Source organism: Rattus norvegicus, chromosome 5 (assembly GCF_036323735.1).
Source record: "Rattus norvegicus strain BN/NHsdMcwi chromosome 5, GRCr8, whole genome shotgun sequence".
In the NCBI taxonomy this organism is placed as follows: domain Eukaryota; kingdom Metazoa; phylum Chordata; class Mammalia; order Rodentia; family Muridae; genus Rattus; species Rattus norvegicus.
The window spans coordinates 166,050,397-166,067,829 of record NC_086023.1 but is presented as its reverse complement, the minus strand read 5'-3'; the positions used below and the strand labels follow the sequence as shown (position 1 = coordinate 166,067,829).

Below are 17,433 nucleotides of genomic sequence, written 5' to 3'. Positions count from 1 at the left end.
CAGAAAGCTGTATGGTGTATGCAAGAAAGCATGTGCATGCACACACCTGTATCACATGTACATACATACATATACACATCTGTATCACATGCATATACACATACATGCACATACATTTATTTATAATAAATATTTTTTAAAGTTTTTTGTTTTAAATAACTCAAATAGAAAGGAATAAAAACACAAAAAATGTCAAGGCACACAGTTTTAAGGATATTTTACTAATAAAAATAATTGTTAACTAAATATTTAGGTCTACCCACAGCAAAGGAAAGGGGGTTAGATGCTTGGCTCCATCAGTCAACAGGAAACCATTTCTGACAGGACTCAAACAACTTTTTTCTTTTTTTATTCCTGAAGACGGTCTTACTATGTAGCTTTAGTCAATTTGGAACTCACTATGTAGACCATGCTAGCCTTGAATTCGCACAGCTCTATCTGCCTGTCTCCTAGGCTAGCCTTGAATTCACACAGCTCTATCTGCCTGTCTCCCAGGCCCTGGGACAAAAGGTGTGCCACTACACCTGGCACTCACATCAGAGTGTGACAATGTTGATCAGCGGCAGACACAGTGAGGACAGCCTCCTCTGGGTGGGATCACGGAGCAGTTAACAACATCTGCTGAAGGATTCCATGACACAGGAGCTGGCTGATGCTAGAGACCTGAGACAGTTGACTCCAAAAACCAGACAAATTACTTACAAACTATTCTCTACACAAGGTATCTGTGTGGCTCACAAAGGAAACACACGTGGGCAGACAGCTGCTGTTGAAGGGGAACAGTTTGGTCAACTCACTAGAAACACAAATACTTTACTAAGAAATCTCAAATGTTAATATAAATAAATAAAAAGGCTGGAGTAACAAGGGACTTAATCACTGTGCTTTTTTTAAAAACCTAATTTTAAACCACTTACCCTATTTTTTAAAATCTTCTCATCTCAGAAAACTTCCTTACTTTCAGGAAATATTCAGGACTTTCACCTCGAGCAGTTGAAAATCAGTTTCAACTATAAATTTTTAAAAAAATCACTCCCTACCCACTCCCTATCCAGTACCAAAGCACCTTCAAGATTCCAAAGCAGTTGTCACACATAACTCCATTTCAGAACCCAACCAGGCTGGCTGCCCTCTCTATCAAGAAAAGCCTCAGACTGGAAAACCAGAAAAGGTGTCAGCATCTCAGCTCCCATCTGGAGCCGCTCCTCAGAAAAGTTTGGAAAGAAGACCACAGGCTCAGTGGTGTTTGTGTGTAGTATAATCAATCACGCAATGGCTAGTGTGCTGGTTGAATTTCTTATGGTCCCGCCACAGAAACCTAACAAGAAACAACTCAGAGGAGGATGTAGCTGGGCTCACAGTCAGGGAAGGTACAGCCCATCCTGGTCCATGTGATGGAAGTGAGCACATGCTGCCTGCTGCACTCTGAGAGTAGACAGAGCATTGCCTAGTAAGTCCCACCATAACAACTTCTTCCAGCAGTGTCCACCCCCTAAACGATCCACACTCTCCCCAAACAGTACACCAGTAGGGAGCAAATAAATGTTCACACACACGAGCCTATAGCAGAGTTCACATCCAAACCATAACAGTTGCCATTCAATGTTACTTTTATCTAAGCACTGGGTTTTAGTGTGGGAGATTTTCATTGACGTACTTATTTTTGCTGTTGAGTACTGTACATGCTAAGCACATGTCCACTCACTGAGCCAAGCCCTAGCCATTTCTTGACTGTTTTTAAAAAATAAAGAAGCAGCTAAGCAAGCACAGTGACTATGCCTGTACTCTCAGCACCTGAGAGGTGGAGCAGTGAGGTCATACATGAGACCACATTGCCTATACAGTGAGTCCAAGAGCAGTCTGGGCTACATAAACCCCCTAAACAAACAAACAGATGGGCAATTCTTGGAAGTCCAACAACCCTTTTTTTTTTTTTTTAAAGATTTATTTATTTTATTTATATATTAGTACACTGTAGTTCTCTTCAGACACTTCAGAAGAGAGCATCCCATTACAGATGGTTGTGAGCCACCATGTGGTTGCTGGGGATTGAACTCAGGACCTCTGGAAGAGCAGTCAGTGCTCTTAACCACTGAGCCATTTCTCCAACCCTTTTTTTTTTTTTTTTTTTTTTTGGTTCTTTTTTTTTTCGGAGCTGGGGACCAAACCCAGGGCCTTGCGCTTCCTAGGCAAGCGCTCTACCACTGAGCTAAATCCGCAACCCCACCAACAACCCTTTCACAATAGCCAAGTATCAGACATCTTGCACATAAGATATTTACATTACTGTTCATAACAATAGCAAAACTACAGTTATGAAGTAGCAATGAAACTAATTTTATGGTTGAGGGTCACCACAACATAAAGAACTATATTAAAAAGTTGCAGCATTAGGAAGGTTGAAAACCACTGCAATAGATACAGTACTCACAGGTAAGTACTCTGTAAGCCTCTGCTTACCTTTAAATTCTTATGTATGAAAAGACCACCAGGGACTGGAGAGATGGCTCAGCGGCTAAGAGCACTGACTGCTCTTCCAGAGGTCCTGAGTTCAATTTCCACCTGAGTTCAATACATGGTGGCTCACAAGTTATGGAATTTGATGCCCTCTTCTGGTGTGTCTGAAGACAGTGACAGTGTACTCACATACATAAAAAATAAATAAATAAATCTTTTTAAAAAATCATCAGTTTTGCTCATGGTCAAAAATATAAATTAAGATAAAATACTGCACATTCATTCACCTATGAGATTAACAATTAAATGGCTATAATACTTGAGGTTTGTGAGAACATGAGAAAATCTTACAGGATAATATAGTTTTTCACTTATATTTTGGTTTTGGTGGAGTTTGGAGGGTTTTGTTCGTTGTTATCTGGGTTGTTTTGGGTTTTGGTTTTCTGTTTGTTTGGTTGGTTGGTTTGATTTTTGGCTTTTCTTTTGGTGGTTTTTTTTTTTTGGGGGGGGGGAATGAAACAGGGTCTCTCTACATAGCCCTGGCCGTCCTGGAACTCACTATGTAGAACAGGCTAGCCTCAAGCTAGCCTCAAACTCACAGATAAGCCGGCCTCTGCCTCTGCCTCTGCCTCTTGGATGCTAGGATTACAGAAACATACTACTATTCCTACCTTACAGCAGGTTTTGAAACAAAAATGCACATTCGTGAATTCAAGAAATATTCCTGAAAATTATTCCTGAGACCTGTACAAGTATATAATGATATGGACAAGAGGACAGTAAAAGGGAAAAAAAAAATCAAAAGCATTTTCTGTATCCATCAATGTATACAAACATACAATCAAGTTATTTAAAAACCAAAACATAGATGAAGCATAATTATAAGAACTGAACTGAGAAATATCTACTTGAAATATTAAATGGGGCTAGGAATGTAAGGTAGTATCATTGGTAAAGTGCTTGCCTAATAATATCCATGAGATATTGTGTTCCACACCTAGTACCAAACAAAAACAAAGACACCAACCTAAACAAAAATACATTAAATAAAAGGCAAAAAACCAAAGCTAATGTTTAAATATGCACAAAAACCATCTGGACAGTTTTCCAGGAATGAACGGCCTATTTTTATTACATCAGCATGATTATAATGAATACATATTTTATAAGTGTAATTTGTAGCCATTAAATAAAGCGATCCACACTCTGAATCCAACTGTCCCTTCTGGTGTTCTAAGTCCCAGCCAGACCAGGTTATACTCCCTTTGAGAAGTCAGCCCAAGCATCTCTTTTCCCACCTGCTTTCAACTCAGTTTGACCAGCTGCCAGTCACAGCTTCAAATATAAATTATCTGGGTTGAAAAACTAGGCCTCCCTGAATCTACTACAGGACATTTTAAAAGAATTTTAAGATGAGAGATGGAAGGGGGGAAAAAAATCGAAACACAATTTGATAATCCTCATCATGGAAGCAGCCAAAGTACTCAGCATGTCCCTGGATTTTGGCCTCTGTGCCTTTGCTCCACGCAATTTCCTGACTAAAATCCTCTTAGCTACTTACCACATGTCCAAATACTGCCGATCCTTCAGAACACGGGCTAAACACCGCCTCCTATACCAAATCCTCCCTGACTCCTGCAGCCAGAGATCATTCTCTTCCCTAAACCACAGCATCGCCACCTCTCAAGGTGACTTCCTCACAGAGATCCAGCTGTGTATAAGCCTTATCTTTCCATTATGGAGAAAATTCATCACAGGAGCAGCTGCAAAGGGCACAATTTGTATACTGGTTATTTCCTAGGCACCACTTCTTACATAAATTAAGTCTTATGTCACTAAAGCATAGAAAAAGGGAAGAGCAAAAAGTAACAAAAAAAATGAAAGGACAGGTTTTTACTATGTATTGAATTAGCTCATGGTTACATGTGACATAATATACAAGTAGGAAGGTTAGGCACCCTCCCTCCCTCCCTCTTCCCTCCCTATACATGCTGCCTGCCACAAAGGGAATTGCCATGACCAGTTCCTTATTTTTTAACTTTTTAAATTTTTTACTTTATTTGTATTGAGTGTTTTTGCCTGTATGTATGTCTGTGTACCAAGTTTATGCCTCGTACCTTTGAAGGACAGAAGAGGGCACCAAATCCCCTAAAACATGAGTTAGAAATGGTTGTAAGCCACCATATTGCCTGGAATTGAACTCAGTACCTCTAGGTCTATCTCATTGTGTAACTACAGCTTGCCTGGAACTCACTATGTAGAGCAGGCTAGCCTTGAGTTCACAGAGATCCACCTGTCTCTGCCTCCCAAATTCTGAGATTAAATTCAGGTGACTGTGCAAATGGCCAGGATGGTTCTGGAACAGCACTGGACAAACACAGAGGCCTTTCTGAGCTCGGTCTATGAATATTCAGGTGCCAGTACCTGTAAATAACCTCACCTCAGTTCTCAACCAGATTATGACAAGTTTCTTAATAGAGGAATGTTTTTATTTATTGAAAGAGTTGTTATTGTTGTTTGAGACAGGGTCTCTCTACACAGCCCTAGCTATAAACTGTGTCTATAAACCAGGCAGGACTCAAACTCAGAAAAACCAGCCTGCCTCTACTCCCAAGTTCTGAGGTTAAAGGTATGTGCTAGCACATGAATTTGCTTGCATTTGCAGGCAGGCGCACATACGCACGCACGCACGCACACACACACACACACACACACACACACACACACACACACACACACAGACTCACATGGGTCCAGGTACCCATGGAATCCAGAAGAGGGCAATGAATTCCCTGTAGCTAAGGTTATGTCACTTGTGAGCTTTTCAATATGGGTACTCGGAACTAAGCTCAGGTTCTGTGAAAAAGCACTAAGTGCTCTTAATGACTAAGCCCTTTTACAGTCCTTAATACATGGTTTTAGGAAAGCCTTGGAGCTATAGAAAGATAGAAGCAGAAAGACTGGAATCAGGAGTTCAAAACCAACCAGATCTACCTAAGTTCCAGACCAGCTTGGACTACAAAATGAGACTGTCTTTTTTTTTTTTAAATATATATATATAATATATATATATATATATTATATATATATAATATATATATATCTGTCTTCACTCACACCAGAAGAGGGCATCAGATCTCATTACTGACGGTTGTGAGCCACCATGTGGTTACTGGGATTTCAACTCAGGACCTCTGGAAGAGCAGTCAGTGATCTTTTTTTTTTTTTTTTTTTTTTTTTTTTTTGGTTCTTTTTTTTCCGGAGCTAGGGACTGAACCCAGGGCCTTGCGCTTCCTAGGCAAGCACTCTACCACTGAACTAAATCCCCAACCCCGCAGTCAGTGATCTTAACCACTGAGCCATCTCTCCAGCTCCCAAGACTGTCTCTAAATAAACAAATAAATGTCCTTAGAAATTAGAACCTAATAGCACATTCAGAACCTTGCAAGGATCAAAGTTGGCAATTTACAAACAAAAGTAAAACTAAAATTTATGACAACTCTATAACTGTCCAAAGTTTATTTGTATGCTAGGGTAAAGAAGACTATGAAAAATTATACATCTTATCTTGTAAAAACCAAAGGTACATGAGCTATGAGAAGGAAAGTTATTTGTTATCAGAAAATTTACAGTGTAGCCAGGCATTGGTGGCAGATACCTTTAATCCCAGCACTCAGGAGGCAGAGAAAAGCAGATCTCTAAGTTTGAGGCCAGCGTGGTCTACAGAGTGAGTTCCAGCTCCAGGATAGCTAGGGCTACCCAGAGAAATCATGTCTTGAACAATGAAAAAAAAAGAAAAGGGGAAGGGAGGGGAGGGGAGGGGAGGGGAGGGGAGGGGAGGGGAAGAAAGAGATAAAAGAAAACATACAGCACACATATTCTAAGCAGATATGTCCCCAAAATTGTTTATGCATGGCAAAACTTTTAAAAGACCCATAAAGACCTGAACATTCTTGCAGGGCTGGAAAGATGGCTCAGCAAGGTGCTTGCTGCTCTTGTAAGAACACAAGTTCCCTTCCTAGCCCCAAATCAGGTGGCTCACAACTACAGTTCCAGTGAATACAATGTCCTCTTCTAACCTCTGCAGGCACCAGGCACAGATGTGGTACACTGGCACTTGGGAGACAGGGCAGGCCAGACATGGTTACATATAGTTCTTCTGTGTCAAGAGGAAAAGAAAATGATGTGGGGGTCAGTGAGATAGCCCGTCAATGCTAACAAACTGAATCAGACCCACGGATCCCACATGAAGGAAGGAAAAATCAAGTCTAACTTACACACAAACATCATGCCATGCACTCACCTACACACACACACACACACACACACACACACACACACACACACACACACACACATATAATGAATGAATTAATGAAAAACATCTTTAAAAAAAATAGGGCTGGAGAGATGGCTCAGCGGTTAAGAGCACCCGACTGCTCTTTCAGAGGTCATGAGTTCAATTCCCAGCAACCACATGGTGGCTCACAACCATCTGTAAAGAGATCCGATGCCCTCTTCTGGTGTATCTGAAGACAGCTACAGTGTACTTATATATAATAAATAAATAAATCTTTAAAATAAATAAATAAATAAATAAATAAATAAATAAATAAAACCATGAACATCACCTAGGTTAACTTCCAGCCTCCATACACAAACACATACACCCAACCCCCCCACCCATAACGACAAACAAACCTAGGAAATTTAAGTGAAGTTAACACATTTTTGGTGAAAATGATGAAACAGAGTAATATTTTGGTATATGACACATACTACAAAGATTACAAGAGGTCCTACCTGCTTGGTGGAATTAGAACACGGTTGGGCTGTCTTGACTACAGGTCTGTGGCAACATCAGCTTTTCCTGTGCTGTTGGCTGTGACTAAGACTGTTCACACTACATCATTAAGTAAAATACTGCCTATAGCAATGTTCCTCTAAGAGAAAATAATTTGCTTTTAAGATCTGTCCTCAAACATGTTTTCAAGGAAATGTAGAGAGGAAAAAGGAAGGCAGCCAAATCAGATGGAGCACATTGCATGATGAAAAGGCACACAGACTCTCTATGTGCACACCACTAAATTAGAGAGGGGTCTAATGTAGCTCAATTGACAGCATTTTTCCCATTCTTGATTCAAATAACTCTAGAATACATCTAATTTTAAATATGAGTCTGTAGACTGATACAATTCAAAGAAAACTCTGCCTTTAAGGGTTTATAATCTAGTGGGAGGAAACACTTAACACCAAAATACAAAGTTTGGGGATTGGTTTGGTTTGCTCTGTTTATTTTTTCGAAGCAGGATCTTGTTATGGTGGCCTTGGCGGGCTTAGAATTCATCATGAAGACTAGGCTGGCCTCAAACTGGCATCAATTTTTCTGTTTTGTCTACCACATGCTAGGACCCCATGTATATGCCACTATACTGAGCTAAACGACAACTCTTAATAAAATAAACATGAAGGTGGGGGCTGGAGAGATGGCTCAGCGGTTAAGAGCACCCGACTGCTCTTCCAGAGGTCATGAGTTCAATTCCCAGCAACCACATGGTGGCTCACAACCATCTGTAAAGAGATCTGATGCCCTCTTCTGGTGTATCTGAAGACAGCTACAGTGTACTTATATATAATAAATAAATAAATCTTTAAAAAAAAAAAAAAAAAAGAAATCTCTTTAAAAAATAAACATGAAGGTATAAAGTGACAAAATGGCTAAGAAGAAGGTTAAAGAACGTAAGAATGGGTACTAGGAGTTCAGTGTGGTGGCATGAGCCTTTAAAGCAGGACTCAGGAGACAGAGGCAGGCAGATCTCTGAGTTTGAAGCCAGTCTGGTCTACAGAGCAAGTTCCCGGTCACCCAGGGCTACACAGAGAAACCCTGTGTAGGGGAATAAAAAGAACAGGTACTAGGAAGTAGGAATGAGGAAACCATACAGGTTGGTTTGGTTTGGTTGGGGGTAGAGGGTTAGAGGGAGGAGAGTGTTTGAGACAAACCACAGGAGTTAGCTCTCTGCTTGCACAGCCAAAGCACCTTAACTCTCCAGCACTCATATATAAAGCTGGTAGCCCAAGATGAGTGACAGCCTGGCTAAACCAGCTAGCCCTGGGTTCAGGGAGAGTTTATGCCTTAGCAATGAAGTAGAGAGTAACTGAGAGAATCACCTCTGGCTCAGCCATATGCACACCAAATGCATACAAGCCCACAACTCATACAGACATAAAGAAATAAGCCAGGAACAACAAAGCAGAAAGTAAATGATACTTCAACAAGGCAAAGGTAGGGGGAAAATGATGACTGGTGAAAGGTTTTGGTTGGGTTACTCTCCTGAGAACCAGCAATAACTAGTTCTAGTTACTGTAAGGCAAGTGCCTCACGATAACAATCCATGGAGAAAAAGGGCCATCTAACTTGCCGTAACTCTCTCTCCTCTGCACTCCTGTGGTAGTTTAAAATTAAATTCACAATTTGTAAAACCTTTGAGATTTTGGTTTTCAGGTATGTGTGTTTTGTCTGCACGTGTATCTTCTGTACACCATGTGCATGCAGCAATGCCTTCAGGGGCCAGAACAGGGCACCGTATCCTCTGGAACACTGGGGTTACAGACAGTTAGTACCCACCATGTGGATACTGAGAATTGAACCTGGGACCCCTGGAAGAAGAGCTGGTGAAACCATCTCCCAAACCTCTCACAAACTTTTTGATGCTGCTCTTTTCAAGAGCTGTCACTCACTCCCTGGAGGCAGGCTCTAATTAATGACCTGATTCCAACTAGTACAATACAGTAGAAGAGATGATGCTTACCAGGCATACTAGCACAGCCATTTAATCCCAGCACTCAGGAGGCAGAGGCAGGTGGAGCTCAGTAAACTGAAGGCCAGCCTGAGCTACGTAGCCAGCTGCAAGTCAGTCAAGGCTATACAGTGAGACCCTGTCTCAAAGAAATGTGGAAATGAGTGTGGGGGCGATATATGACTTCTAAGACTAAGTCATAAAAAAGGCTGTGTTCCCAAGCTCAAAACCAAATACTATGTCATGAGCCATGCCATTAACACTATGGAGAAGGCCATGTGGCCAGAACTGGAGATTCCCTGCCCACACCAACTTGAGACATACTGGAAGCAGATCCTCCAGTCCTAGCTAACCTCTTTAACTGGAAACCTCAAGAAATCCTTGTGCAGGAGCAGCTCAGCTAAGCCACTCTCAAGCACTATGCTGCGACCATGTTCTGAGGCACTCTGAATATGCAACACACACAGCCACACAGCTCTCGGGTAGCTCGTCCCTAACATCTTATCCGCTCAGGTAGTACCAATGCTCAACAGAAACATTAGTTCCTAGCTTGTCTTCATCTCTGCAGATCTCTAGGCTTACCCTAATATTTTGTGTGTTGAAAGATTCTTGCACTGCCCACTCTAGACTTACTGCAGTTGTAGAAGCTGAAGAGATTGAACTCTCATTAGATAAGAAACCTACATAAGAGAGTAGGGTAAAAGGAAACTACTGATTTGATTCATCAGACATGAAATAAAGGTAATAGGGGTTGGGGATTTAGCTCAGTGGTAGGGCACTTGCCTAGGAAGCGCAAAGCCCTGGGTTCGGTCCCCAGCTCCGGAAAAAAAAAGAAAAAAAATGAATGAATGAATGAATGAATGAAAGAAAGAAAGAAAGAAAGAAAGAAAGAAAGAAAGAAAGGAAGGAAGGAAGGAAGGAAGGTAATAAATACTGTGTTCCAATACAATCACAGAAGAACACCATGTATACTGAAAGAAAGAGCCGGGCCTTGTCTACCTTGGATGTTGCCTGAGCAACAAAGCAAAAGCAGGGTAATTATCACAACCTCTCTATTTTTTTAATTGTATTTCTAGTCAGGGATGGTAGCGTACACCTTTGATCCCAGCACTCAGGAGGCAGAGCAGACAAATCTCTATGAGTTCAAGGCCAGCATGATCTAAAGAGTGAGTTCCAGGACAGCCAGGACTACACAGAGAAACCTTACCTTGGAAAAAAGAATTTATTAGGGAGCATATGCCATAAAGTTCACAGAGAAGGCAGAGGACTTTCAGGAATCTGTTTTCTCCTATCAGCACGAATCCTGTGGATTAAACTTGAGTTGTAGTCTCTAAGCACTTTTTCTCCTCTAAGACATCTTGCTACAGTTGTGGTACCACACAACTTACTCCTTTGTTATGGAGAAAACGAACCAGTCTCAGGTCAAGACAGTATTAAATTTTACATACATATTTCAGAATATGTCCTACAGAACATTAGTATACAATAAGGTTACACACATTCTTTATATATATATATATTATTTATTTAATATATGTGAGGATATTGTAGCTGTCTTCAGACACACCAGAAGAGGGGATCAGATCCCATTACAGATGGTTGTGAGCCACAATGTGGTTGCTGGGAATTGAACTCAGGACCTCTGGAAGAGCAGTCAATTCTCTTAACCACTGAGCCATCCCTCCAGCCCCGATTACACACATTCTTTTTTGTTTTTTTTTTCCTCCCTTTTTTTTTCTCCCTTTTTTTTTTTTTTTTCGGAGCTGGGGACCGAGGCCTTGCGCTTGCTAGGCAAGCGCTCTACCACCGAGCTAAATCCCCAACCCCGGTTACACACATTCTTAAAGGGCAGGAGGATCCTTTTCTCAAGTTTAACTCTCTTGAGAAATCCCAACTGGATACCATGCCATTTTTAAGACTTTAATGGGCTAAGATACATTATAAATCAATCTGACTGCAGAATACTTACAACCTTGCAATTTAATAGGGTGCCTTTAGTTCAGTTAGGCAAACACTGACTTAGAAAAGCAAGTAGGTAGACAAGCATGCAGGTGAACAGATTTACAGAAAAAAGAAAAAGACAAACCTAACAAAAGGCCTCACCTAATGAAAAGATGGTATGTGCTTAGTAATGACTATGTAACTTCTTAAAACATAGTAACTATTAAACAGAATAAGCTAGAAAAGCCAACAACAACCAAAGCAGATGTCAACAGAAATGAAGATGGGAAAAATCAATAGGTCTCTAACAAAAACCAGAGAAATCGCTTTCCCTAGACCAGACATACAGAATGACTTTCACTAGCATGTCCCTGCACATGAGCTGAGAGAGAGAGGTGAGGACCTAGCCCAAGTGTAGCCCATCTGGAGGGCTGAGAGCAGCTTATGAGGTAGCCTGACCCTAAGCCCTTAGCCAACGCCCGCAATAACTAAGGGCCTATCAGATGTCTCTTGGGAAATTTTAATTACAGATAGAGTCCTTAGTGAAGTGGAAACAGCGTAACCACACAAAGGAAGCAGAGATAAACAGCTGAGTTAAGGGCAAAGAATTAGGAGGAGGGCCCTGGCTATCCAGTACTGAGCAAAATGACTTCTTCACTAAAAATCAGAGCTGGACTATTACTGCCTAACCTAACCCAGCTAGTTTCCCCCCCCCCCCCCCCCAGCTAGCTTTAAGTAGAAACCCTGCCAGAGAGAACAGGACAGCAGGTCAACGTGATTTCAACCCTTCTGTGACCCACATAGAAAAGACATGGAGAGACAGTGAGGCAGCAGAGGGAGGGACACTGAGTCTGGGTTTAAGGAGTATCCAGGGGAAAAAAAAAACAAAACTTTTCTTCCCTGGGGAAAAAAAATAAAACTTTTTCTTCCCTGGGAAAATAAAGACTTATTGGTACTCCAAAAAAGAGTATCCAGGAGCTGAGGGCACGGCTTAGTAATGGAGCACAGGCTTAAACACAAACCAAGCCCTGGCTTCTATCACCAGCATCAATGAAAAATGAACTAAGAGGCGCCAGTTAAAATATACCTAAATGGGGCTGAAGGGATGGCTCATCAGTTACGAGCACTGGCTACTCGTTTGGAGAACCCAGGTGCAATTCCCAACAACCACATGACAGTTCATAACTGTCTATAACTCCTGTTTCAAGGGATCCAACTCCTTCATACAGACATATGCAGTCAAAATACCAATGTACATAAATAAATTATTACACACACACACAAACACATATATATATACCTAAATGATGCTTTCATACATGAAACATACTTAAACCTACAAGCCAGAGCCCCTGCACCCCATGACTCATTAATCAGAACTGCTCTAGGGTGGATATACTTCCCAGAGCCACCAGGTTCTGCCACAAAGGGAGGTTTCCCAAGCTGCCCCAGGCAGTTTATACAAGCAGTAGACAGTTTATACATGCAGACGCAAGCCTGCATTCCTGCCTATCCACACTGTCTCTGATACACACACACACACACACACACACACACACACACACACTGCACTCTTGACACAGGAAAGGATGTCCTCTGGGAGACTGGGTGACATGTAGAGGTGCCAAGAAATGTGCCCCTACATGTTGTGGTGAGTGGATGCTGGCAAGGAACTTTTGCAGAAGAGGCTCTCAGCAGCTAAGACTGTCTCAACATGCTGCATGGCACCATTCCCTTTTGGTGAGTTCAAGCCAACAGTGCAAACACTGTCCCCTTTAGAATGGCGTCCTTACTGCTAGTCACAGCCCTTCTCTAGGGTAGTAGGCTCAAAAGATTCTGCTAAGGTGACAAAACATCTCAGGCTGCTAAAGCTCAGAGGACCAGCACCCCTGACCCCTGACGCTCACTACTCCAGCGCTGGAGGCACTGACAAACCTAGAGGTTTATACTCTGGGAGGCCTGACCTTTAAGAGCTTAAATTTCTGTTCCAATTTCCCCCAGTATTTGAAAAGACTTCGAATGTTTTATGTTCTGAGCAATCACAACATCCTAACCAAAGTCCTTAAAAGTCACATAATAACTAGTTTAAAATTAGGACATGACCATGCCTTCAACGTCAGAACAAACAGTCTACAGTGATTCCTCAAACTAGTGTTCTATGAACTAGAAATACTATTTTGTAATATAACCACATAAAGACTTCACAGAAAAGACACTGCTTATGGTTGTTAATATATTAGCAAATTTTACCAAATTAAAGACAATTCTAGCCAGGTGGTAGCACACACCTTTAATCCTACCCCTGGGAGGCGGAGGCAGGTAGATCTCTGAGTTTTGAGGCAAGCCTGGGCTACAGAGTGAATTCCAAGATAGCCAGGGCTACACAGAGAAAGCCTGTCTCAAAAGAGCAACCACAACAGACCTAATGCTGTAATCCTGGCACTTAGGAGGTAAAGACACAAAGTACAAGGAGCGTTCATGGCATCCTGAGCTACACTGAGTCTGACACTAGCCTGGCTACACAAAGCCCTGCCTCAAAAAGAAGGGAAAAAAAAAAAAAAACTTTCTTTTTACACTGACACAAACAGATCCTTTTGCTTACACACATAAAAAAACTTTGATGGATCATCAAGATGGCTCATCTGGTAATGGAGCCTGCTTGCCTGGTAAGCCTGACAAAGTCAGTCAAATTCCCAGGACACACATGGCAGAAAGAACTGACTTCCAGAAAGTGTTCCTAACCTCCATATGTATACATGGTACCCACACAGATTAGTATGTATCCAACCATGACCCCACACGCAGTTTAATAATTTTTTTGAGAGAAAGTCTCACTATGAAGCACGACCGACCTAGAACTCACTACTACACCATACTCAGATCAAACTGTCTCTTCCTTCCTCTCAGGGGATTAAATTCAAATGCCACCACAGTTGAATAAAATGTTTAAAAAATGTTTTAAGCTTTATTTTTTTATTGAATGTGTTTGGGTGCTTTGCCTCCTTGTGTGTCTGTGTGCAGTGTTCTAAGAGGGTGTGAAGAGGGTGCCAGATTCCCTAGAGCTGGAGTTATAGATGGTAGGAAGTCACCCTGTGGAAACTGGAAATTGAATCTGGGTCCTCTGGATAAGCACCCACTACTCTTAGCCATTGAGCCATCTCTCCAACCCAAAATAAAAAATGATTAAAGGAATTTATGTTAGCAGTTTTATCTGACCCAGTTACCTAATACAAGAACATGAATTATACCTTAATTACTTGGCACAGCAACAAATTATTTATGTAAGTCACAATTCCAGGGCAACATGGAAACACACACCCATAATCTCAGCACTCGGGAGGCTGAAGCAGGCTTGCCAGGAGTTTGAGATCAACATGGGCTACATAGCCAATACCTGCCTCAAAAAAATGTATTAATTAATTATGAAAATCCAACCAAAACTCCAAGCTAGTAAATATTTGGGCATACTTGAGTTATTTGTAGTCAGATGTTCATTGAAATGGCAAAAGCAATCTTAGAAATACTGTAACGAATATTTAAATGCACATTTCTCACTTAAAAAACACTAGGATCGTGTTAGACAAGCTAAGTACAAACTAACATGCTTGCCAAAAACCACACTTAAATAGGATATGCAAAGCTTCAACTGTGGAATAACTATTAGGGTGCCAATAATTAATAATTACGCATGATTCAAGAAAAACTTCTCGAGGTTAAAATCCTATGATCAACTACAGTCTAGCGTACAGTGCTACCAGAAAACTTATACAGAACAACAGGGTAGTGCAATCTCTCTCTCTCCCTTTATGTGTACCTGGAGGAGGGCAGGGAGAAGAGGAAGAGAGATGAAGTTCACAGCCTGGTGAACTAACAATTCACTTAAAAAAATGAATTTCCTGCTATCTTAACCTCTGAATCAATTGTAAAAGTAGCTGCCAAAAGCAGTTAGCAGGAAAGCACACAGCTCCCAAAGGAGCTCCGAATATACAACCTATTCTACTACTTAAATGCTTTACTGATTACTGAGATTTCAACAAGATGTGAAACATTCAAAACCAATCTTAGAGCAGCAGGTGTTCAGAACGTCCATGGTAGTGCTCAGCACACACGGGTCTTCGGTGCAGCTCATGTCCAGGATGCCTGTTCTAGCACCTGACCCTGCTCTTCAGTCCCAGCCCAACATTATGGACATTACTGCAGGGTCTGGTGTGGATACTGTCTTGCTTTTTAAAAACTTGGTTTACTGCCCGCTAAGTGAAAAGACACTGGGATATTTTACTTCTTGATTTAGTTAACCTTTTTAGCCTAAATTGGCTTCTGGATACTCCAGTCTGTTTTCAACAAACACTGACAGAACCTACACTGAACTGAAGCTACCTGAGTATTTTCCCACTAAATAAATACATTTGAAACATTCACACTGCACTGTAAAAGGTGCTCAACCTTAGGCACTATGTATCAAGCTTTCAGAACTAAAATGAACCAGCAATGGCTTTAAGAATGACCAGTCTAGAATAGACGTTTACAGCTACAACCCTCTCTAACTGGTCATTGCACCCATGATGATAAACTCATGGGAGGCATTTATCAACAGATTATTTATGAAATCGCACATACATTCAGAAGACTCTGCTATTCATAATCTTCTGTGTTAATCTGTATACACAGTCAAATTTTGCTAGCCTCTAGTTTATAAAAAAAAAAAAAAAAAAAAAAAATGAAGGCCCAAGCCATTCTTCAGGCTTGTTTATTAATACTGACATGACTGTTGAAAACAGTATGGGATACTGCACCACTAGCTACACAGATCTACTGATTTCAGTGAGAGTCCTCAGCCCAACCTCTCTTCAGCCTCTTTGGCAGGGAATGGATGTTTAAATCCCAGAGGAAATCTCTGATGCTAGGATTTTACTTTCCCTAAGTTTATTTTTTTAATGATACCAAAATGTTCCTAAAGAGCTGCTGGTGTATACAGTCTCCTACACCTGGAGTGCAAATGAGTCCCTATTCCGTTTTCTAGTTTAAGACAAAATACAGTTCTCACAAAAAGAAAGAGCATCAATTCAAAGGAGTCCTTGCAAGTCACAATGTGAAAATACCCCTGATAACAGAACAAATTAATGTCGAGACACAGCCAATAACACAATGAGGCTGCAGTGCGAGTGCGCCTGTCAAAGGGCATCTGTATTAGCAGCCTGGGGAAGTGGCATTTGCAGAAAGGCACAGCGGCTGTGTTTAAAAGAAAATCATTAAGCCTCAGCCGTTAATCCCCTCCCCCATCCTCTTCACTGGATCGTCAAAGCAATTAACCAGTAGAAGGTGCTATTCTGCAACCCACATGTATTCACACTAACCTCCATCCTTGGCCCAGAGCAGGATTTAGCCAGGTGGACTCTCAGCCCTGTCCAGCATTCCAAAGGGCCTCTACCAAAGCCCCTAGCCAGAAAACCAGATCTTTTCTTAAAACACTGTTGAGGGAAAAAACTATATTGATAAGTCAAGCACCATCAATCAATAGACACACACACACACACACACACACACACACACACACACACACACACACAAACACTGCTACATATTAACCTCAAATACAATCTTTATCACTGTAACTGAGACAACCTATTTCTACTTAGAAAGGCCCTGGTCACACTCAGCAAAAGAAAAAAAAAAAAAAAAAAAAATCAAGTGAACAAGAACAAACCTGTCCCTCACAGAGTCTGGGGTTTCGAGGAAGGGAAGGCAGAGAGTGTAAGGCCATGGCAGAGTTTATCTTTACACAGAAAAGCAAGCAACAAAAGGCAGGGCTACAAAGGCAGGGAGGGAGACAGGAGTCTTCCTAACGTGTTCCAGAGTGTCCTTTAGTGTCCCATGCACTCATCTGCCTTGCAAGATTGCAAAAAAAAAAAAAAAAAGCAGACGTGCAATGGGTGAAAGAAAACTAAACAGGAAAAGCACCTTCCCATCCCCCATCTTCTCTCCTCCCTCCCCAAAGAGCTGTGTTTGTCTGTGCAGACCTAGTCCCAAATATGGGAGTGAGAGAATGAATGTCTGTATGGAAGAACAATAAGCCCTCAGCCTGGTGTTGTGTGTGTGTGTGTGTGTGTGTGTGTGTCTGTGTCTGTGTCTGTGTCTGTGTGTCTGTGTGTGTGTCTGCTTCTGTCTCTTCCCTTCGACCTCAACAACAGAGAGAATTGGAAGTCAAGCTTTCACCCAGACTAGGCCATCAAAGATGGTT

The 17,433-nt window shown here is 41.5% G+C and overlaps 1 protein-coding gene and 1 long non-coding RNA gene across 7 annotated transcripts in view; one reads left to right on the top strand and one right to left on the bottom strand.

Annotated features, from left to right (window-relative positions):
• Positions 1–17,433, bottom strand: part of Rere (arginine-glutamic acid dipeptide repeats) — a 331,790-nt gene that overhangs the window by 312,730 nt on the left and 1,627 nt on the right. The window contains exon 1 of one of the 6 annotated variants that reach the window (XM_063287069.1): positions 918–6,992. The exons of the other annotated variants lie outside the window; for them this stretch is intronic. The gene's annotated coding sequence lies outside the window, so the exon portion shown is untranslated. Of the gene's footprint in view, positions 1–917; positions 6,993–17,433 lie in introns of those variants that run through there. 6 annotated transcript variants of the gene reach the window in all.
• LOC134487042 (uncharacterized) lies at positions 7,345–16,995 on the top strand. The gene is made up of 2 exons (XR_010066759.1): positions 7,345–7,928; positions 8,157–16,995. It is a non-coding gene; the product is annotated as an uncharacterized LOC134487042 (long non-coding RNA).